General features: G+C 34.3%; 1 long non-coding RNA gene and 1 other non-coding gene across 2 annotated transcripts in view; both read left to right on the top strand.

Moving 5' to 3' along the window:
- Positions 1-11008: 11008 nt before the first annotated feature.
- Positions 11009-24865, top strand: part of LOC138700346 (uncharacterized) — a 153122-nt gene continuing 139265 nt past the window's right edge. Inside the window, exons 1-2 of the long non-coding RNA XR_011332332.1 lie at positions 11009-11267; positions 24498-24634. This is a non-coding gene — a long non-coding RNA (uncharacterized lncRNA). The remainder of the gene's footprint in view (positions 11268-24497; positions 24635-24865) is intronic.
- TRNAY-AUA (transfer RNA tyrosine (anticodon AUA)) lies at positions 23619-23690 on the top strand. The gene has a single exon. It is a non-coding gene; the product is annotated as a tRNA-Tyr (tRNA).

The raw sequence follows: 24865 nt of genomic DNA, 5'->3' as shown, positions 1-24865 counted from the left end.
AAGTACATATGATATTTCCATGCAGATATTCTGCGTCATCATACGATGGAAGAGTAATGGAACGAAGTAATGTACTTCGGTACATTGAAATAATATATGATATGCGTAAATCACGAAGTGATTTAAGACGGCGCTTATTCCGTCGGATCCCGGCCAACTAGTCACTCATAACGAGTGCACCTGAGCACATGTGTGGACTTCGGTCCGATGTTCATAGACATCTATGACGTAGTGCAAAGGGCGGCCACTAGAGGGAACCCAAGAGTTGGAACTCAATCAGAGACGATTCTGTTCGGCGTCGGGGTTGTATCCGGTGTGGCTTAGTGGATAAAGCATCAGCACGTAAAGCTGAAAACCCGGGTTCAAATCCCGGCGCCGGAGAGAATTTTTCTCCGTTCCATTACTCTTCCATCGTATGATGACGCAGAATATCTGCATGGAAATATCATATGTACTTCGGTACATTGAAATAATATGCAATTTAATTACCTATATTTTTTAAGGTTTAAAGCATATATTCAGAATATTTCGGGACCTGATTGAAGACAAAAAGCTTTCCCTGGTTTTTACATATAGGGACATAACAAAATTTGCCAGTTTTAGTTGTTTTTAAGAGTATTTAATATACTAATGCACTATGTATATCCTCAATGTTTATATACCGAAAAACAAATGCACACGCAAAGCGCATCCCTCAAAGTACACGTGCGCTATCTGTTGGTGCTAGTTCAGGATATCCCTATTAAATTAATGGCTTTCCCAAAACATGCTATGAAATGTTTCATATAAAACCATTTTTATCTTGTAAATGAAGCAAAAGCAAACAAATTTGTATTAAACATTTTAGTTTTAAGTATCTCAAAGAATAACCCCCTGAAATTAATGACATTACTTATGGTTGGTTCACTCTGTATAACATAGTTACCAACCTTGGATTGTTAAAATATAGCAAATTTTTTTATGAATAATATTTTTTGCTGGATTTATCCACAATATCGGGCCGGCCTCGATAGTACAGTTGGTATAATGCTGGCCTTCTGTGCTCGAGGTTGAGGGTTGGATCACAGTCCAGGTCGATGGCATTTAAGTATGCTTAAATGCGACAGGCTCATGTCAGTAGATTTGCCGGCCTGTAAAAGAACTGCAGGACAAAATTCTGGCATACCTGCGACGCTGATCTAACCTCGGCAGTTGTGAAGTCGTTAAACCATAATTTTTATTTTTCCACAATATAGTGGCTCTATTATGCCTCCTAGAGGGCACATTTGCCAGACAATGCTGTCACAGATAAGTGGGAAGTCTATTGCTGAAAATGGTATGGTGATTTATGAGAAGTTCTAGTGAAAGTTAATTAGGATTGGGGAGGAGATAGGTCGTGACTCTTTGAAAATGGTACTATCCCAGAATTCACTTGGAGGAACCATGAAAAAACTCAAGTTGGAATAACCGGACTCTGGAATCGAATCGTGAACCTCCATATTACAAGGCAGAAATAATAAGTTAGTAGTAATAATAATAAATTCATATATAGGGATATTTCTGTGATATATACAGGTTCCTTTAACCTAAAAATAGTAATCTTTTATTCAAATGTCACAGTTCAAATAATTTACATCCTGCATGTTCCTTTTTCGCATGCTTTCCCGTATTCGTTCATTTCATGTAGGTTGTGGTTTTCCACACTTCCTTCTTCCAGGTGGTATTTGAAGTAAAATTTCTCTATTTAATTTGCTGTCATCTCTTTCCATGCCGTCTTAACTGGAGTTCTTGTATTTGTTGAATAATATTTTTGTAACTTCCAATTATGGGGGGGGGGGGGGTCACGACATGGTTTACAAAATAAAACAAAAAACTCCTTATTAATAACACATTTATTTTGTACTTAGAAACATAAACAACCTTGAACATAAAAATAAAAATGTTCCAATAGGTGTGTAAAAAAATAATTGTGATAACTATACTTGTTTTTGAGATGGTAATGCCTCAAACTCCATATTCGATACACACACACACACACACACACACACACACACTTGTAGTGTTTGCAATTTTAAGGACTTTTCGCTTCTGTTACGAAGACAATTATAGCGAGAAACTTACTTTTCATGAATACGAGCTTGCAAATACTATAAAAAATTGAAAAACTTCTTTTAATCTGGAGGTATTCTTACATTCTTTTGATCCAAAACTGGTCAAAGCTCTGCGAGAAAAAGTACCATAATTTCACACAACTATGGTCCACGAAACAACCATTCAAATTTTGCACTCTGTAACTTAGCACCGCATTTATCCACATTTTTGCTATACTGAAGTTTGAAGTCAGGTTACTGCTATTATCTTTGAATGGATTATGATACATCTAGTCGGCCTTGGTAGCGTAGTTGGTATAGCGCTGGCCTTTTATGCTCGAGGTTGCGGGTTCGATCCTGGCCCAGGTCGATGGCATTTAAGTATGTTTAAATGCGACAGGCTCATGTCAGTAGAGTTACTGGCACGTAAAAGAACTCCTCCGAGACAAAATTCTAGCACACTGGCGATGCTGATATAACCTCTGCAGTTGCGTCGTTAAATAAACCATAATATTTTTATGATACATCTACAATGTTCTTTGAATGGACCGTAGTTGTGTTCCAGGACCATAGTTAAGTGAAATTACGATATAGTTTGAATATTTCACCAGTAAGTAGGCCTACATATTTCAATGAGTCTTTTCTTAATACTGAATTTCAGCTAGTTGAATACAGTTGTCTAAAAACAAATTCAGTATCCATCTGTGACTGTTTTATTTATTTTGTTTTGAGTTTCTTCCAGAAAATATATAAGGAAAAACTGTTATATCAAACTGTGCAAACTTAACTGTATGCACGCAAAAGCAAACTCAATATTTTGTTGTTGCCTATCACAAATTTTTCATGAGTTCTTTAATACACTGGAATGAATAAAATTTCTTTTTGTCAAGTGATATCAACCAAGAACTAAGCTTTCTTATACATTACTAGACTTTATCTCTGGCTGTTGTTATTTCAACATCTTGACCTTGCAAACTACTGTTCAAAGTGTTTTAAGTGTTAGAAAAATAGATCAGCAAGGAAGGCTAGTTTAAGAAGCCAAAGAGAATTGGAAATAATTTTGAATATTCTGATTTCTCGTTTTGCAATAGGTGGTATCCACTGGTTTTGAGTAAAATTCTTTGGTCGGCGGGAAAAGGTACATAAGTAAAAAAAATTAATTTTACAGGAGAGACTTTTTTTTATTTTACTCTTAACTGAATGTGAGTATAATAATGAAATTCATGTATGTTGGTTAAAATAAGACCCTTTTCAATTTAAAATACAAGAAATGTTATTTCAAAAATTAGAAAAAATACTAGACTTATGTGATTAGTAGAGCCCGGATTTTTCGAAAATGCATATTTTGAGGGTTAGTGCATGTTTCGGTATTTATTTAGTTTATGTATGATCTATTATCTGACATTTCTGAACGAACTGTAAATCTAGTAATGAATTTGTATGTCGGACATTCCTTGGCACCACAATAACGTTCCTATTTCAAGTGAAATGTTAATGGGACCATAATTCCAGTCTCACAATACATGCAGGTAGATGGACATTGCAGACCTTTTTCACAAAAGAAATTTCTTACATTCCTTTCTCAATGCAGTATCATCTCAAAGTTTGTGTCGACAAGACTGCAGGTGTTCATCTGTTGACTTGTTTTTCATCTACTAATAGTTTATGCTGTGTTCTGTCAGATTAAACTAAAAATGCCTAAAGATAAGTCCACTAAATCCTTTTTAATTAAACAGTGGATTTCAGGCAATAGTGACTATTCAAGTGACGGCGATGTAGTGTATTGTCAAGTATTTGAGAAGACTGTGAAATGCGAGAAAAAGTTTTAACTAGAACACCATTCGAAAACAACTGCACATCTCTGGTCAAAACATACTTAGACTTCAACAAACAAAATTTGATAACACAATCTCAAGGGAAAAAATGGAACTCTCTGCATCATAATCCACAGTTAATTCCCGATTTACCACGAAAATCATCTGTAGCTGCATTTAGATTGGCAACAGGTCATGATTGTTTGGCCAAACACCTGCATAGAATTGGAATATATCATTCCCCTAACTGCCCATTGTGCAACTCAAACCAAGAAATGGATTCGGAACACCTCAAAATCTGTGCTTCAGTGGTTGGCCATGATAATATCTTTGAAAAATATTGGAGTGCAAGAGGTCAAATGACTTTATTGTCAAACGCCTGGCATTAGAAAACAACAACAACAAAAGGGTAAGAACACAGAACAGGTATTTTTAACTCAGGCGAAATCACTGTCTGAAGTTAGTACATTTTCCGCTGACCTTTGCAGAACATTCTGCTGCATAAATTAAATAATCCACATCTACGATCATTTCTTAAAAAATATTGTCTTAATCAGAGGACACTGGATGAATCTTAGGAAAAATTATTTACTTTCGCTACATGCTTCTATCCTAGTTTCAATATGGTCTGACATAGGAGGGAATTGCATATGGATTTTGGTTGATGAATCAACAAATTCGTGTGGCAGATACATAGCAAACTTCATAGTGGGTAAATTATGCCCAAAAGAACCCAGTAAACCTCATTTACTTTCATGCAAAGTGTTGGAAAAAACCAACCACAGTACAGTTGCAAGATTTGGTTAGTGCATATTGTTTTGTTTTTAGTGCATATTTTCAACATTTTTAGTGCATATTTGCAGGCATATTTTAGGTATTTTCAGTGCATATATATCCGGGCCTTAGTGATTAGGTACAACAGAAAAATCGAATTTTTTTACTTATGTGACTTTTCCCACCGACCAAAGAATTGTCATTTTAGATTTTACAGTGATTTGTGTTTTTTGAATGGAATTAAATACCGGTACGGCAGTGGGGGGGAGGAGGGGGTCGCAAACAAATGTCTTGCCCAAAAGTGGATCGCACCTTGGAAACGTTTGAGAACCACTAGGCTAGAGTGATGAGTTTGTGTGAATGTTTCGACTGCCTGAGAGAGTTCAATCCACGATTCTTCCTTTCGTAATTTTTAATTTCGAACTCCGATTCCAGATGATACTGCTTTAAAACTGAAATACGTAATCGATCGAAACATATGAAGCAGAATGTTCCATGCCAGTAGCTATAAAACCTCGAATTCTGCCGTCGGTAATAATTCATGGTTCGAATCTCTGAAACTCGTGACAGCAAACGGAAAAGATAGCAACAGAATAATGAATATAAGATGTTATAGCAAGGTGAATAGTTGACATAGTCCAACTTCATGTAAATTGTCGTCGATCTCGTATGTCTTAGACTATATGGTCTGTCACACTCGAGGTCCAATGTTTTTCTTAGTCCATCCAGGTTGTGGAGTTCTCATGGTAGTGTCACATTCAAAATATCTTGAAATAAATTAATAAGTTTTTTTTATAACTGCGCTTTTTATTCTTTCAGGATACCTTCTTCTTATGTTTGTTACTTATCCCGAATGAAACAAAATAAATAAATTTGAGGAATTAGAGACAATTTACTTATTAAGATATTGTAACTTTTAATTCAAACAATAATGTAACTTTTATTTCACAACAATAATCACTTTCTATAATTGAATTTAAACACTCCCGTCAACAATGGGATTTCCACTCCACACAGCAACACAGTATTCGTTATTGCACTCCACAGATGACATTGACAATTCACTTGGATTATTGAGAACAACAATGTACTGCTAATCTCAACTAATGTTCACAAAGCACTATTTACAAAACAAAACTGTTAGTTCTCAGTTCACAGTTCGTTTGCCTTGGCTAGTTCTTCTATATCAGTCACTCAAGTTCGCAGTATATCGAACCCAAGACTTGCAGACACAGTCCACTGAACTTCGAACTCAGGTCCCCCAACTGTGGTCCACTGCACGTCGAACCACAGACTCCGGATACGCCGCACTCGCCTGGACGCTCGCACAGTTGCGGACACACACTCAAGTCGAACTCCGGTCTCGAAGCTGGCTTCACTGCTACACAAGACTGACTGGCTTGCTGACCAAAAACTGACAACAACTGACTGGCTCCTTCTTCGCGTCTCCTATTTATCACTAAACTATAGTTACCAGAAACTACGATTTCGCGAACAATCTACAGATGCCGAGAGGATGACGTTTCCCGAATCTTCTCTGGATTTCTCCCCCTCAGTCGCAGTTGCTTACTTCCCCCTCTCTGCCGCGACCCAGAGTGCCGTCGTTCCCCTTACGTCCGTCCCCTCCAGTTTGCGTGGTTGCAGCCTCCCCTTTCTCCGCGCGCCGACCCCCAATGCTCCGCGGAGATCGTCTCGTCTCCCGCGCGCCCTGTCGGACGCGCGTTCGAATCCCGAGGCCGCTGTCACAATATATTATCGAAATTATAAGAAGAGCAAGTGACTCAATAAAACACTATCCAACGATAAATATGGCTAGAAGAAACGTTGGAAAGCCAAACGAAAATAAATGATTAACAAACAGATTGACTGCATGTGTTAACAAAAATTATCACACGAAGACTAAAATTCGTAACATACAGGTGACGCCAGTCGCCGTTATACCTACTCTTGATTCCGCCTGCGAAACCATTATATACCTCCCACATGTTTCAACTGCTATTTGGCCTGTTTAAATTGATTTAATAAATCAGACATCCTGTACAGTAGAGCCCGGACGAGAAGTTATGGCACTGGCGCGAGGGACGCATTTTAGTTCGTTTGCTTGGACTCGCCCTCACACTAACCTGGAGGGGTGTTGGGTTAGTTGGTTACTAACATTCCGAATGTTCAGATCGTTCTGCTACTACCGCTATTGCTAATACTGAAAACATTGTCCTTCTGAGCGCCCTCATTACGGCATTGTCTAAGGTGTGAAATCATAGAGTAGTTCATAGTCAAGGACATGAAATAGCATACAATGTATGGAAATTCATGTCAGAAGAGGCTGTAAACGGAATACCAATTCCATTGAAAAGCCTGTGTGCAAGAGTACTGGCTGCCTCTGGTATTTCAAAGCGAACCTTGGCAAGAATCAGGAAAGAAGGGAAAAATATTGAGGCAGGAACAGCAGATCTTTCTCCAGTCCGGAAAAATCACAGCCGAAGAAGAAGATTGTTGCAGCTGTAGACAGTTTTGATGAGGAAGTCATAAGAAGACTCATTTATAATTTTTACGCTACGCATAAGCAGAGGCCGACTCTGCAATCGCTTCTTCCAAAAAATGGATATCATTGTATGATTATGTGAAGAAAGTAGAGAATAATTACATTGAAATTGAGCACGTGATGGACAGTATTTTTAGAACATTTCCATAAACTTAGGGACATCTGATTCCAGCACAGATCAGTCGTCTGATTCGGACGGAGAATAAGAATATAAAGATGGAATAGCGGGCGTAATTCCATTAGGTACCTTCGGACTCTTGAGTAGGAAAGTGGTGATACTAAGGTAAGACGAATGTTTTTGGAAAGAGATGAAACGCATATGCCTGCCGCTCTGAGCTTGAGAACCGTAACCCAAAACTATATAACGTCTTTGACCCAAACAACCCCCACTCCTCTACCCTGCTGGCCGGCAATTTAAAACTTCGCGCAGGTTGGCGCCGTAACATCTCGTCTCAGCTCTAACGCCTGCCTTCGCAGTTATTATAGTTAGCCTTACTGTTGCGGCAACTTATTCTACTACTATACTATTAGCTTGTCTAACGCATAGGCGTTACTAAATTATAGCATTATGAATATTATAGTATAAAGTTCAGTGTCGACTTACCCTGACGTAAAGATCAAAATCATTTAAAATTCACATACACACAGGTAAGTAATATCCAATTGAGGGATTCCCTGGAGTGACAAGTTTCCTCGTTTTTCAGTTTCCAGCATATATTGAATCCTTAATACGAGTAACATATCTTCCTTCCGACAAAATACTAATTCCCTCCAACAACATAGCGCCCTCTAGAATTTGAATGTTCTGCGCAATGCTATTTTTCCAGATCTGAAATGTCTGATGCTCTGTATCCCAAATTAAAGATTTAGCAGTTAAGTTGTTTCAGAGAACGCCTCGTAAACTGGTGCAGACGGAAGGAACTCGTCATTGGGCTATATGTTTTTTTTTTCGTTAGTTTATTTTACGATGCTTTGTCAACATCTATGGTTATCTAGCGTCTGAATGATATGAAAGTGATAATGCCAGCGAAATGAGTCCAGTGTCCAGCGCCGAAAGTTACCCAGCATTTGCTCTTAATGGGTTGAGAGAAAAACCCGGAAAAACCTCAACCAGGTAACTTGTACCAACCAGGATTTGAGCAGGATAAATTTATATATTTATCCATATAGAGGTTCTAGCTGATATGTACATCTATTATCAGGCAGTACATCTTACTTGACGATATGTGTCAGAGGAAGAACAATTATTGTTTGTATACATCTGAAGTCTGATTAATGTAATATGTATCTAGTCAGCGATGTATGTAATGAAGGGGGACAGGAACTGGCCACCCTACCCCATTATCTTCTGGCCTAGTTGCCTCATAAGTGATGCCTTGATGGTGTCACTTGTGGGGTCCAGACCTGTCTTCGGACTGTTGACTAAACATCCATGAAACGACACTATACAAGCTACAAGGTTTATTAGAGATGGGTAAAAAGCTGTGACTTTTTTTGAAACTGTTTCGATATGAAACAGTTTCGTGATATAAACTGTTCCAGGGTTCCCATACTTACGACTATTTTGATTAATTGTACGAGGTACGACCGAACTCTATACCGGTACTTATATATATATATTTTTTTAAGATGGGACATGACAGGAGCGTTGCAATCGGAAAAACAACTGAATGTCACATAGCGTGGTAGGCCTGTTGCAAGAGGAGTAGACTCCTCTTGGCCTGTTGCTATGGTAACAGCTGTTGAGTTGCCAAACTTACAGTTCGCACATGGCGAGTGCTTAATAGCTTTCTTGGCAGCATTTATTGTGCATTGGTACGTTTCGTCTTTGATTCTCTGTCGATTTTTGTATTGTTTTATTACCTTCGCGTCAATTGTCAATGAATGTTTTAACGTCAGCCATCTTAACGACAATTGCTAGCTTCCGTCAGCTGGCAGCGTGGTAGTCCATATTGGCAACATGACACTGTAGTTCCAAGCTTGGCCGCTTAACTGTCATGTCACATCTTAAAAAAACAAACAAACAAACGAGTATAAGTCGTACGCAATTTTGGACGACTATTTTACTGAAGGGACAAAATTATTTTGGAACTCACAATGTCTGACTATAATTTAAAAAATAAGTTAATTTGCCCCTTTTCTAGACAACTTTTCTTCATTCAGTATGTCATTGACTAATATCCCTGATCACACGCATTATATGCTTTAAAGGGATAAAAGATGCTTTGAAAACCAATATGGTGACTACACACTTTCCATGCAAATCATAAATTCGTTATCTTAAGCTCCAGGTTTCATGTACGGTGAGGTTATATCGAAGTAACACGAGTTCAGAGATCTGCTAACTTCATTGTATGTTCAGCAATGGAAGTATTTTTAATGAGTGAAATAGTACCGCGCTATGATTTAAAAAATCTAGCTGACATTTTAGCGGTGTCTAATTTGAGTCGACTGCAGGTGGATTAATTTGATGTAATCATCAGCTGCCGCACTGATTGATATTAAATATCTGCCGTTGTGCCGGCCAAAGATAAAAGTTTCTGCTAGCTTTCAATATAATAATGTTGTTTCCGACCAAGTTTTACCGAAAATGACAGTATTGATGAAGAAATGGTAATTTGAATGCTAAATGCCATTGTGGATATTAACTATAAGTACTAAAATTCTTGATTGGCTGAAGAAATGGATGCTGGAATAGGAAAGACTGGGTTTGCAGTGAAAGATCTGCTCTTGGACAGAACACTATGAATGAATAAATATAAATTTATAGGCCTGTGGACCACTTTTTTTAGTGTCATGTGAAATATATTTGTGCGCAATATCTATAAAATAGTAAAATGATGAATGTACGACAAAGTACTACATTTTTCATAAGTTGGTACGACGATTGCATTTCATTAATTATCTGGCAACCCTGAACTGTTCCAAAGGGTGTTACTCTGCTCCAGTGATCACTTCAACGATTCACTTGGTTCCAAGAGATAAACAGTTCAGTTTCTAAACATTCCTATTTTTCTTTGATGTCTGGAAAGACCACGTGTAGCGCTATCATTGACCTCCAATCGAAAGTAGATATAATATTATCACAGTCTAATTAGACTGAGACTATGATATTATCCTGTTTCACACGCTCTTCGTGTAAAAGTAGCCTATGTAGGATCGCGCAATTTAATTGTACGAATCAAATTCCCTAATAAATCTGATATTAATTGTTAGCTGTCCATTGATGGAGAATATGTTCATGGTGCCCTAAATATACCGCGAAAAATATCATCGGCTAATATCGTCGTTATTAAACTCTCCTAGGTTTATATTCACTAAAATCGATTCATTTTGAATTTAGTTATTTACTGTACCCTTACCAGTAACCTACGAAAAATGACTTTCGTTGTCATAATACACAGAATAGCTGATTTAAAAACGATTCAAGGGCTTTGAAACATATTCCCGAAGCAGATAAGAGGTGAGAACAGTTGGCACCTGAGAGGATGTTGGCAGGCACTGATGTTGTAAACATATTCTTCGAAACTGTTATTTTGGAACAGCTTCGGTCATGAAACAGTTACAGTCGAAACTGTTTCTTAAAAAGAACAGTTTAGACCATGTTTACCTAAAAAACCAGTGTCGCCAATTCAGCTGTTTTTCCGGCTAGATCGGTGTACTTTAGCAGATAAAATTTATGAAATTTATATTGCTGATATAAGGTTTTAGGAGGTATTTTCAGCACGTACAGCGGCAAAATAATTTTGATTTACATTGACAATATAGCCATTTAGCGGTCTCTGCACTCTGTCATAGCGGGTTTTTAAGTATCTTGTTGGCGACTCTGTTCAAAACAGTTCCACTCGTGTATAGAAGGACTGCAGAAACAATGACAGAGAATTTAATTAATTTTTTGAAACCTAATTTTTCCGTGGTTTCTATAGAGAAATTATTATCTAGGCAACGCACACTCTATTCGCCATTGCGCAAAACATCTGGAAGCAGCTATGGTCTAAGAACGCCTGGGCTAGGCGTTTTCTCCATCCACCTGCTCGGCAAGAAATTTCAAGAATGTCAGTGTAACAGGTAATATTTTTAATATATTAAATTCAAATGTTCAGTCGCTATCTAATAAACTTAATGAACTCTAGGTTCATGACAAAAATTACAGTGAGGTTAGTAGGTGACGCTCTGGACGAAAACTCGAGCGTCCCCAACTAACCTCACTGTATTTAGCATTTTGTGTAGGCAACATAACATTAGTTAACTGACATCAACTATGATCTAATTTCGTTCCATAATGTCTGACAGGCGACGTAAATATTGCCGGCAGAGAAGAAGAGAAGTATAATTGCTGTACCTCCTCTCTCTGTCGGCAATGTTTACATTGCCTGATGCCTGTCAGACTTTTGGAACGAAGTATAGTGGAATTGGAGATATGAGGTAATGTGTGCCCTTCCATTTATTGTAAAAGAAATAATGTTCATTGTGGTATTGCCGTATTATTTCTCAAGAACTTTGTGAGTTTTCAAACTATAAATATTGATCTGGGTAGCCTAGAAGAACATGCTGAGGCCGCAGTTGTTATTTAAAAATAATTTTAGTAGCTTTGTATTGTACTCCCCAAAAAGACAAAAATATGTTTTTAAATCAATTTGAACAGCTCCTTATTGATTTAAGCCTCTATAATTGTTGTCTGTGGTGATTTTAAATTGAATATTAACGTAAATTATGGTTTTACCACGGATTTTTAAATGTGTTGCGTTCTGTAAATTGTTTTTGTTTAAACAAAAGTCCTACTTGGGAACTAGCGTACCCAAAAGAAGGCGATTTGAATTCTTACATCTTCTAGTTATAACACTCATTGTAAGACATTATTTATTGATGGAGGCATAATTACAGTTATTAATCCATACATAGGCTATCTCATTGTTTGTTAAGACCTAACAACAACTTACCAGCAAACCATTTTAATTGCAAGTCCAGTACACACTGTTATTCTACAAGAACTAATCATCTTGTGGCATATGCTAGATTATGCTATGCAACATGATTTTTATTTCTGGATAATGGATAACATTTTCTAATTGTTTATGCCTAAAAAGTAGAGAAGGTATGTATTATTCATCATCTCTCGGTCGTCCAAAGAAGCACTGGATTGAAAATTCAACTGTGAGATCATAACAGGCCATTTGTCCTAATACTTGAAGGGAAGAAGAAGAAGAAGAAGAAGAAGAAGAAGAGGAAGAAGAAGAAGGAAAAATAAAAATAAAACAAATATAATAAAATATAATCCAAATTACAATAAAATTAAACTGATATGAAATAATGAATGAGATAAAATGAATTAAAACTAAGAAATTAAAATACCTATAATATAATTATATAACTAAAAATAAAATAACAATAAAACATTGTAAAATTAAACTAAAATGTAATGAAAAAATAATATCAAAAATAAAAAAAAAATAAGAAAATAAAATATAGATAATAGAAAAATGGAAATTGAATCAATGAAATAAAATAATGAAAATGAAAGTTAATAAACTAAATAATAAAATAGAAAGAAATAAAAATGATATAGGAAATATTATAAAATAATAATGAATTACAATTAAAATAAAATGAAAATTTAATAAATAGAATTCAATTAAATAAAAAATAGAAATGAAGTAAAAGAACAAGATAAAATGAAATAAATAAAAATGAAATGAAATAGAAATCGTATAATAATGTAAATAGAATTAAAATTAAAATTGAGAAAATGTAGAAATAAAAATAAATGAAATAAAAGTAAGAAAATTGAATAAATTGAAACGAAAACGAATAAAAAATATTGTAAAATAAAAATGAATCAAATAAAATAAAACAAAATAGATAAAGGTAAAATGTATATATAGATTATTGTACGTACAGTCAATGAACACAAATTTGTGCAATTTGGCCTTCCTCTTAGTTTCCGCATACGATCCATATAGGAAATTAAAAGTTGAATAAAATGAAAACTGGAGTGAAATAAAAATAAAATAGAAATATGAGTAATATATGAAATAAAGATGAAATAAAAATAAGGTAAAAATAATACGTATGTATAACAAAAAAAAAAATTAAAAATAAAAACAAAGAATAAAATAAGAAAAAAAAAAACATCAAATAAGTAGAATAAAAATAAAATAAAACAAATATAATTTGAAATGAAATAGAGTAGAATGAGTAAAAATAAAAATAAAATAAAATAAACTGACATAAGAAAAATGAATCAAATTACGAAAAGAACCAAAATAAAACAAAAATTAATATGAATTAAAAATACACGAAGTTGGAAGGAAAATAAAAATAAAAATTAAAGTAAGTAAATAAGATAAGGCAAAAGAAAATAGAGAAATAAATTAAAATGAAATAAAATTAAATATAAATAAAATAAGATTGAAATAAAGTAAAAATTAAATAAAATACTAGTAAAAACATTATGAATAAAGAATAGAAAAATAAAAATTAAATACCTATAAATATGAAATAAGATAAAGGCAAAGTGATAATAATAAATAAAATAGAATAAAAATATAAATTGGAATAACATTGAAAGATGATTGGAAAGAAAATAAAAAAATAAAATAAGAATAAGCTTATTGCAATATTTTGTTTAAAGGTTGCTCTCTTACTTAAATATCTTAAATAAGTAAAATGAAATGCAAAATAAAATAAAATATAAATGAATGTACAATAAAATAAATATAAACTAAACTAAATAAAAATGAGAAAAATGAAATGAAATTAGAATAATTTCAGTAATGTGAATTGATAATTAAAACAAAAATTAAAATAGAATTATACTAAGTTATAGTAAAATATGACAAAAATGTACTAGGTGATTCGAATCCCAGTTGGGGCAAGTTATCTGGTTGAGGTTTTTTCCGGGTTTTTCCCTCAACGCAATATGAGCAAATGCTGGGTAACTTTCGGTGTTGGACCCCGGACTCATTTCACCGGCATTATCACCTTCATATCATTCAGACGCTAAATAACCTAGATGTTGATACAACGTCGTAAAATAACCCAATAAAATAAAAATAAATAAATCAATTTTGGGTGCACTCTCAGAAGTGACAAAAGATACAAATGTAGAAAAAAGCAGGGCATATGTAACATACTTTTATGTGTTCACCTGGCTAAATAAATTTAAAATTCCACTGAGCAGTTGGCAAGAACAATTTTTCATTGATAACATTTTTTTTTGCATTAAGAATTACGACAATATTTTTGCTGACGATAGGGCTAAAAGCTGACAATTAGAAATAAAATCATATCATTTTACACATATTAAACTACTGAAAAACGATAAAAACCAAAATTTCATTTTTTTGTCAAAATTTAATGTACAGACAGACTCCCCTCAATTTTAACATTTTTAATAATAACAATAACAATAATAATAATAATAATAATAATAATAATAATAATAATAATAATACTATTATGTTCTATATAAATTTAATGTGTGGTCTCCAGGTATCGATCAAATTCCAGCAGAATTAATACAAGAGGGTGGAAGCGCATTATCTAACAAAATTTATAAGCTTGTACTTGCTATTTGGGAAAAGGAAATTGTACCAGAACAATGGAAGGAGTCCATTATCGTACCTATCTTTAAGAAGGGGGACAAGACTAACTGTAGTAACTTTCGAGGAATATCACTTTTGTTGACGTCGTATAAAATTTTGTCCAATATTCTTTTGAGAAGATAAACTCCATATATAGATGAAATTATTGGGGATCATCAATGTGGTTTTAGGCGTAATAGATCAACTATTGAGCAGATATTTTGTATTCGACAGATAATGGAGAAAAAATGGGAGTATAAGGGTACAGTGCATCAGTTTTTCATAGATTTCAAAACGGCATATGACTTGGTTAAGAGAGAAGTTTTATATGATATTCTTATTGAATTTGGTATTCCCAAGAAACTAGTTCGATTAAATAAAATGTGTCTCAGTGAAACGTACAGCAGAGTTCGTATAGGTCAGTTTCTGTCAGATGCGTTTCCAATTCACTGTGGGCTAAAGCAAGGAGATGCACTATCACCTTTACTTTTTAACTTTGCTTTAGAGTATGCCATTAGGAAAGTCCAGGATAACAGAAAGGGTTTGGAATTGAATGGGTTACATCAGCTTCTTGTCTATGCGGATGACGTGAATATGTTAGGAGAAAATCCACAAACGATTAGGGAAAACACGGGAATTTTACTGGAAGCAAGTAAAGAGATAGGTTTGGAAGTAAATCCCGAAAAGACAAAGTATATGATTATGTCTCGTGACCAGAATATTGTACGAAATGGAAATATAAAAATTAGAAATTTATCTTTTGAAGAGCTGGAGAAGTTCAAATATCTTGGAGCAACAGTAACAAATATAAATGATACTCGGGAGGAATTTAAACACAGAATAAATATGGGAAATGCGTGTTATTATTGGTTGAGAAACTTTTATCATCCAGTCCGCTGTCGAAAAATCTGAAAGTTAGAATTTATAAAACAGTTATATTACCGGTTGTTCTTTATGGTTGCGAAACTTGGACTCTCACTTTGAGAGAGGAACATAGGTTAAGGGTGTTTGAGTATAAGGTGCTTAGGAAATATTTGGGGCTAAGAGGGATGAAGTTACAGGAGAATGGAGAAAGTTACACAACACAGAACTGCACGCATTGTATTCTTCACCAGACATAATTAGGAACATTAAATCCAAATGTTTGAGATGGGCAGGGCATGTAGCACATATGGGCGAATCCAGAAATGCATATAGAGTGTTAGTTGGAAGGCCGGAGGGAAAAAGAACTTTAGGGAGGCCGAGACGTAGATGGGAAGATAATATTAAAATGGATTTGAGGGAGAATGGATTAATCTTGCTCAGGATAGAGACCAATGGCGGGCTTATGTGAGGGCGGCAATGAACCTCCGGGTTCCTTAAAAGCCAGTAAGTAAGTAAGTATAATAATAATAGTAATAATAATAATAATAATAATAATAATAATAAATATAATAAATATAAAACTGCTGTTATTATTATTATTATTTTTATCATCAGAACATACAAATTTGTAATTAAAAGACGACATAAATAAAGTAAAATTGTTAAGTGTAAATGTCAGAAATAAACTTGTCTTAAATTAATAAGATTACCGGTACTATAAAAGACATAAGATTCAGATAAATATTTTGAAAATGTTATTATGTTCTATATAAATTTAATTCCCATATGAGTAAAACTCGTATTCGGAGGGAAAATTGAGCATATCAATGGCCAAGAAGTGATACCTTGTATTTACAATGATGGTAATTTATTTTAACTGTGTTATTATTTTGATTAACTACATTATTAATATGTTCCCAAAATTGGACAGTTAACTAATATTTTGTCCTCGAGTAGAAGACCTTGCAAAGCACAAGCATAGGCCTATATAAAAAGTTTGTCTACTTTGAGAAAAATTAAATTTTGAAACAATTTTCTGATTCACCTGCAAATTTACAGAGACGAAATATCACTTCTTAGCCATTGATAGACTATATGGCTTAATAAATTATTATGAAGAACGAAAGATAAAATTGTTAAAATGAAAAAACCTCTTATAATGTATTTAGTAAGAATTTAATATGAGTAAGAAATCAGAACGAAAGTTTTTTATATTAACTTGATAATAAACTAGAGTAAATTGAGAATCAAATTAATTATAGTGAAGTATCATCAAATTACAAGATATTTATTGGAAATATAGTCCGGATCAGCTTACTTCATACCCTAAGGGTGAAACCTAACCATTTTTCCCCCATTACTACATATGCTAGTGGATTGTGGTGATTTTCTAGTTTGCTGGTTGAATTTTCTTTTGCCAACTTAGTTTCGAATTTCGATACTGACAAATACTACAAATGGTAGTGATTTTGTAACTGGTATGTTGGCAACTGAGATAAATATCGACAATATTTGTGGGTACTGGAGTTCCATGAAATTAAAATTGTACTAGATTTCTGAGCCGGTTACTGGAAGCTAGTGAAATTTGAACACACTAATAATTATTAATTAATATCAGTATTAATATTAATACATAATAGTTATTTTGTGTGTTGCGTTGTGGCTATAATTCAAGACTATAGTCAGGTAAGTTTTCGGAGTTAGTACTAATAATTTCATGTGGTCAAACAAAATACATTTTTAGGTTAGGTCTCATGAGTCAATTGTTTAGTCAAACCAATGAATTTCGTATTGCCAGAGAAAATACCTGACATGTTGATCCCTTTCCCATATACAGTAGTTTGCCTACGAAAATATGTTACAAATTATTGAATTATTTAGAATAACCTTCCAACATAAAATACGGTAAGTAAATAAGTCATTTAGTACATAGGATCGTGTGATATCTGGTAACAGTTGGCAGCACTGACAAGACGGCAATATTTGCTGTTTAGGAACTGTTCTTATGTGACCTTCACTATACATCAGTCAAATATATTGTATATTAATACTAATTTCAATTACGTATTTTAAAATATGTATTTCATTTTTAATTTGAGTTCATATTTCTTATAATTTTTTAATAATTTATGAATATTTCAATATCATGTTATAAATTTTTAATCCATTACTAATTGCATTTCGTTTTCTACATCACAATGACTTCACGTCATCCTAAATGTCTCAGCTTCAGTGCTAGTGCCTGCAAAATCTTCAACGTGAACCGGAGACAAATACTTTGCTATCAGTTAACCTGTATCTCCCCAACTGGGAGCTCATCTTCGAAGTCTAGTTATAACCTGGGACACAAGAATGTCGTTTTGTTTTCTTCTTAATTGGCACAATTTTTCATTCTAGTCCATAACTGTAGAAATAATATCTAGTAAGAAAACATTATGAAACGATTAAATAAGTTCTGAGATAAGGCAAGGATTGTGACAATTTCTTTTACTGCGAAATCTTATTGGATTGTATTCCATTGTTCCAAATTTTGAATTCTCTACTGCACGATTGCATAAAGGCCTCCCCAAACAGCTGCGATACAGAATGCGTTACGATAGCGTTACGATTTCGCGATAACGCAATATCGCACTATCGCGAAGAGGTGCCCAAACTGGCGCGTCCGCGATATACGATATTCTAACGTCCCCAGCCAATCAGAGTATCGTAATGGGTGACCACATATGCGGATTTTAGTTTTCCAGCCACAGCGCAAAGACCAGTTACCTTCAGCAGGTGTATATCACTTGTGCTCACAGATTGCGATTTCGGTTACTTGTAAACGAACGTGGAATTTTTTATTGAGTTCCTAAAGGAAAATCCGTGGCATGGAAAAGGAGAAGAAATGGAAGGAGATAGCTACAAAGTTAGATGTAAACAATAAGTGCAATTATTTATTTATAATTTGATGTCATACTGGCTTGGAGACTGACGCGGGGTTCAAGCTAGAAAATAAATAACTGTCGCAAAAATGCACAAATGAAAAAAAAAATATTTGTGCAAATTGCAAAATACTTGTACAATATTATAAATAATTGTGCAGAAATATAAAATTAATAAAGTATGTGGAAACAAAAAGTTATGTAATTTGTTTGTCGGAGTTTTATTACTTTCGATATCTTACCACACTCTAGATATACTTATGTAAGTAAATCATTAGACGTAGGTATGTTTAGAATAAATTACTACTGAATTTACTTCACATTAAAATTCGTTATTTTATGGGTACTCTAAACATTGAAATTCTTTACTAGTAGGCTCTTCAAGGTTAGCAGAGTGCTATGGTTAGTTGTTGAACTAAGGTATAAAATTAATCTTTTTCTTCCCTTGTGGCATTTAACTCGTGAATCCACAACCTCCTGCAACAAAAAGAGCAAATTAAAAAAAAATAAAGTTTATAATCGGGTAGGCGTACTTGTTATTTATTTCACGTTCTTGGCAAAGAAAAGCTAAATCATCACTTTATACATTTTTATATTGTTTATCTTAATCATACATGACTACCATGGACTTACCTGCACCTGCTTTGCCTGCGACGATTCTCGTCCAAGAAAGAGAAGTTCCTCTTCCTTTGAAGTTGAATCCATAAATTACACACTTCAACCCAGTATCAAAATAAACGCGTGGCGTTCTCGCGATCTACATCTCCGGGAGAATAGAACGCAAAATCGTCGCGTTCTACTTGCTGCGATAATAACGCATATTGCGATAATCGCGTGTGTGTGAACACAATCATTGAACGCAATGAAAACATTTATCGCAAAATCGTAACGCTATCGTAACGCATTCCGTATCGCGTCCGTTTGGGGGAGCCTTAATTTCACGTTTTTCTTAGTTGCATGACTGCATGACATCAGTTGACGTATATATCTGTAATATCATTGATGCATAGATTATGCAGAATAACATAAATCATGGCGACTCAAATTTGGACTTGTAATGATAATATAATTATTAAAAAATAATGACTTTTCATCTCCTCTTCCGAATTCGTCTGTTGCATCGAGGAAGCTTCTCTCTTGACATCCTCGCATACTTCATCAATCATCATAGTCGGAACATCTGTATAGACATCCGCGGTGATTGCTTGTTCTTTGTAGCAGCTTGCGCTGTGTTTCACGGAAGAACACAATCAGTCGTGTAGTGTTGTCGAACATTTTGGAGCAAATGCATGAATCTGAGTAGCAGAACTGATATGATTAGGATATTATTCATTCAGATATTGAGGAAAGACATAAAGAAATTGTATTTATTTGATTTCTAATTTTACCATTTATATAATCTGTTATATAATATAATATTGTTTTATTAATTCAGTCGAATTGACATATCACAAACATAAAAAGTCAATGACACTTACCCATGTAAGTGATCATTGTTTACTATACAAAAAAAAAAAAAAATTAAGCAAGTATTTTCTCCCTTCGGGCATCATCAGTAAGGAGCGGATTCCTATGCAATTAAATATTCTTTTTGTGTGTGATAAAACACAATTAACAAATGTTTTTTTTTTTTTACAATGTCAATTTTTTATTTTCCACCTATGCTTATCTAAATGTGTTTGGATTTATATTAACGTTTTCGATACTCGGTGTGTATCATCTTCAGATATGTATGTCATTATGTGTTGTGATGACCTAGTCTCTTATTGTGTAGTGGGTTATTCACGTGCGTGTGACCTATTATGATTTCTTAATTTAGCTAAAATTACTATAAATGTACTTGATGCAGTGTGTGGTTGCTTGTTATGATTCTGTTAAAATTCTTTCTTTTGAAAAGCACACATAGGTAAATAGGAAATTATGTTAAGACCAATATTGTGACACATAAATGTAAACAAGTAAAATATACACTATAAAAACACTATAAAACACTGTACACACTATAGCACTTTTATCATATTTATGATTGGCTGTGTTGGCCTGTTATACTGTTCTTGGTTAAAAGCACTGTCTTTCTGACGCACTTTCACTGATTGTCTGTAGTCTGGTATTGTATGTTGTTGAAGTTTTTTGGCTTATAGTTTTTTAATTTTGTTGTTCATGTTGACTATTGTGGAAATCATTGATGCTGTAACTGTATGTAAGTACTTAGGCGTATATGATACAAGATATTTTTGTTGGGTCCGTATATCTAGTTCAGCCGTGCGTGTCTGCGCGAGATAAATTTCAACTTAACAATAAAACAAAATCGTCTTAATTCAATCTATTAATACAATGTAAATTGTTGCAGACACGCACGGCTGAACTAGATATACGGACCCAACAAAAATATCTTGTATCATATACGCCTAAGTACTTACATACAGTTACAGCATCAATGATTTCCACAATAGTTAACATGAACAACAAAATTAAAAAACAATAAGCCAAAAAACTTCAACAACATACAATACCAGACTACAGATAATCAGTGAAAGTGCGTCAGAAAGACAGTGTTTTTAACCAAGAACAGTAATAACTACCCAATTTTACGATATAACAGGCCAACACAGCCAATCATAAATATGATAAAAGTGCTATAGTGTGTACAGTGTTTTATAGTGTTTTTATAGTGTATATTTTACTTGTTTACATTTATGTGTCATAATATTGGTTTTAACATAATTTCCTATTTACCTATGTGTGCTTTTCAAAAGAAAGAATTTTAACAGAATCATAACAAGCAACCACACACTGCATCAAGTACATTTATAGTAATTTTAGCTAAATTAAGAAATCATGATAGGTCACACGCACATGAATAACCCACTACACAATAAGAGACTAGGTCATCACAACACATAATGACATACATATCTGAAGATGATACACACCGAGTATCGAAAACGTTAATATAAATCCAAACACATTTAGATAAGCATAGGTGGAAAATAAAAAATTGACATTGTAAAACATCAAGCTTATCAGCATCTTCAAAATGAAACAATTAACAAAGTTAAAAATTCCGAACATGAAGTTTCAAGTTTAAAACCCGAATCTTATTTCACATAAAAACACATATTTTCACAAAAAAAAATTATGTAAATACATATTTTCAGGAAATCTAGTATAAATACATAAATCTTAGAGTTTTTTACTTAAATAATTTTTTTAGAAGAACTTTGAAATATTTTAAAACTAAATCAATTATATCACTCAGAAGTACGTTATCTTTTTTAGGAATTCTTGGTTGCTTCGTGTTTCTAAGTGCTCTGTGGTGTATCCGTGATCCATTTTCGTAATAGTATCGCCACAAGTTCTGACAACTGCTAGGCAGCATATCAGTGTTATTATTAGAGAATAAATTAACATGGACAAGGAGGAGAGATCTTGCAACACATAATCAGGGATGTTTATTGTTCCCGAAGATGATTTCATTCCACGCTTTGTTTGTGAAACAGAACAGATAAGAGCTCGAGTCTATCAAGTAAGGCAATATATCTTGTTGTGGTTCCCTGTTATCAGGCTTCGTCAATCGATATCCTTCAAGATATACTCAAAGATGGTTGTTTAAAAAACGATTTGGCTTTCCTATTAGCAAATTTAAGCTCTTTGTGTGACACCATAAAAAAAAATCGAAACATCCAAAAACCTGTTGTCTGAAACAGGGAGGTGAATGCCGTGGAAATTAAACTAGACTCGCTACCAGGTTCAGAAGCACAATTACTAAGGAACAAATTCCAGAATGTGTTTGGGAAAAACAGTGGATATAAAAAAATGTGTAAAGTTGCTTAAGTATTGGAGGATGTGCCTGTAGGTGAAATTGACGGTGTAGGTGTTTGTGACATTCCTCTCTTTAAATATGCACGTCTGACGTCCTGTGATGTGGAAAGATCGTTTTCACAGTATAAGTCGTTGTTCAGAGATAATCGTCATGCATTTGTGATGGAGAATTTGGAGATGATTTTTGTTGTTCACTGCAATTCTCGGCCAACTACTAGCACTCAAGTGTGGTTGGTGAGTACCTAGTAACATTTTTTTTTTCTCAAGCTAAGTAAGGTATTTTTGTCATATTTAAAATAAATATTTTTATATTTTTAGCAAATATTTTCGTACTTTTTAGCACATAAAACATAAATATATTTAAATTTTTTAGCACATAAAAATCCGCTCCCTAATCATCAGGCCTTTTTACATACAAAATCTTGTACATTTTGTCTCTCATTGTGGAACAAATGATTAATCAAAACCTTTTTTTAATAATGAAAATAATAACTATTTAAAATTGATTTATGGTAATTAACAATCTAAATTTAATGTACAGATATGAAAATTTAATACATAATAATGATATAAAATTGTGGCTGCACTGCTGTGTTATGAATTTCATGTTGAATTTCATGTTGAAGAAATGTTATGTTTAAATTATAACATCATAAAACTGTGAACATGATAAAAACATTTCATTCCTCTTTAAACTTCATAATTTCATTAACTGGATGTTTTACTGCAGTGCAGCCAAAATTTTATATCATTATTATGTATTAAATTTTCATATCTGTAAATTAATTTTAGATTATATATTATTTAATGTACTGAAGTACATATGATATTTCCATGCAGATATTCTGCGTCATCATACGATGAAAGAGTAATGGAACGGAGAAAAATTCCCTCCGGTGCCGGGATTTGAACCCAGGTTTTCAGCTCTACGTGCTGATGCTTTATCCACTAAGCCACACCGGATACCCACCCCAGCGTCGGACAGAATCGTCTCAGTTTAAGTTCCAACTCTTGGGTTCCCTCTAGTGGCCGCCCTCTGCACTACGTCATAGATGTCTATGAACGTAGGACCGAAGTCCACACATGTGCTGAGGTGCACTCATTATGAGTGACTAGTTGGCCGGGATCCGACGGAATAAGCGCCTTCTTAAATCAGAGGGCGGCCACTAGAGGGAACCCGAGAGTTGGAACTTAAACTGAGACGATTCTGTCCGACGCCGGGGTGGGTATCCGGTGTGGCTTAGTGGATAAAGCATCAGCACATAAAGCTGAAAACCCGGGTTCAAATCCCGGCGCTGGAGGAAATTTTTCTCCGCTCTATTACTCTTTCATTGTATGATGACGCAGAATATCTGCATGGAAATATCATATGTACTTCGGTACATTAAATAACACATATGATATGCGTAAATCACTTCGTGATTTAAGACAGCGCCCATTCCATCGGATCCCGGCCAACTAGTCACTCATAACGAGTGCACCTCAGCACATGTGGACTTCAGTCCTACGTTCATAGACATCTATGACGTAGTGCAGAGGGCGGCCACTAGAGGGAACCCAAGAGTTGGAACTTAAACTGAGACGATTCTGTCCGACGCCGGGGTGGGTATCCGGTGTGGCTTAGTGGATAAAGCATCAGCACTTAGAGCTGAAAACCCGGGTTCAAATCCTGGCATCGGAGGGAATTTTTCTCCGTTCCATTACTCTTTCATCGTATAATTTTAGATTGTTAATTACCATAAGTCAATTTTAAATAGTTATTATTTTCATTATTAAAAAAGATTGTGATTAATCATTTGTTCCACAATAAGAGACAAAATGTACAAGATATTGTATGTAAAAAAGCCTGATGATGCCCGAAGTGTGAAAACGTTTGCTTAATTTTTTGTATTAGTATAGTACACGATGATCACTTACATGGGTAAGTGTCATTGACTTTTTATATTTTTGTGATATGTCAATTGGACTGAATTAATAAAACAATATTATATTATATCATATTATATTGACTATCTGAACATTTCAACATGCTTTCTAAGATATATAATCTGTGTTTGCTGCGAAATCATCATTTGAGTTACACTTACAATTTATTTTTTTTTTTGTAGGCAGTGTAAACTTCAAGACTACAAGGTGTGAAGCAGGGATGCCAAGGTCAGAAGGACGTACTCGATTCTCCGTGCTATAAATGGCTGAGTGGTTGCAATGAATCTATTCTGCAGGCAGTAGTGGTGATCAAGAAGGGGTGAGCAAAATGAACTCTATTGGCCTACCACTGCGAGTTGAATTAAACTGCTTTTAAGCAATAAATAATGTGTTACATTCATACAAGACAACAAGAAATTAAAGCGTGTTTTGCAGCTTGTACCTCTCTAATAAATGCAATTAATTATAAAGTAGTAGATTTCAACAATAGCCTTAGACTCTTAACTTACACAGTTTCAGATAATAACTGAGGCATTCAGAAGCAAAGTGG

The sequence above is a fragment of the Periplaneta americana genome, chromosome 5 (assembly GCF_040183065.1).
Source record: "Periplaneta americana isolate PAMFEO1 chromosome 5, P.americana_PAMFEO1_priV1, whole genome shotgun sequence".
NCBI classification, from domain to species: Eukaryota; Metazoa; Arthropoda; class Insecta; order Blattodea; family Blattidae; genus Periplaneta; species Periplaneta americana.
The sequence above is the reverse complement of the archived record's forward strand: the minus strand, read 5'-3'. Positions and strand labels throughout refer to the sequence as shown.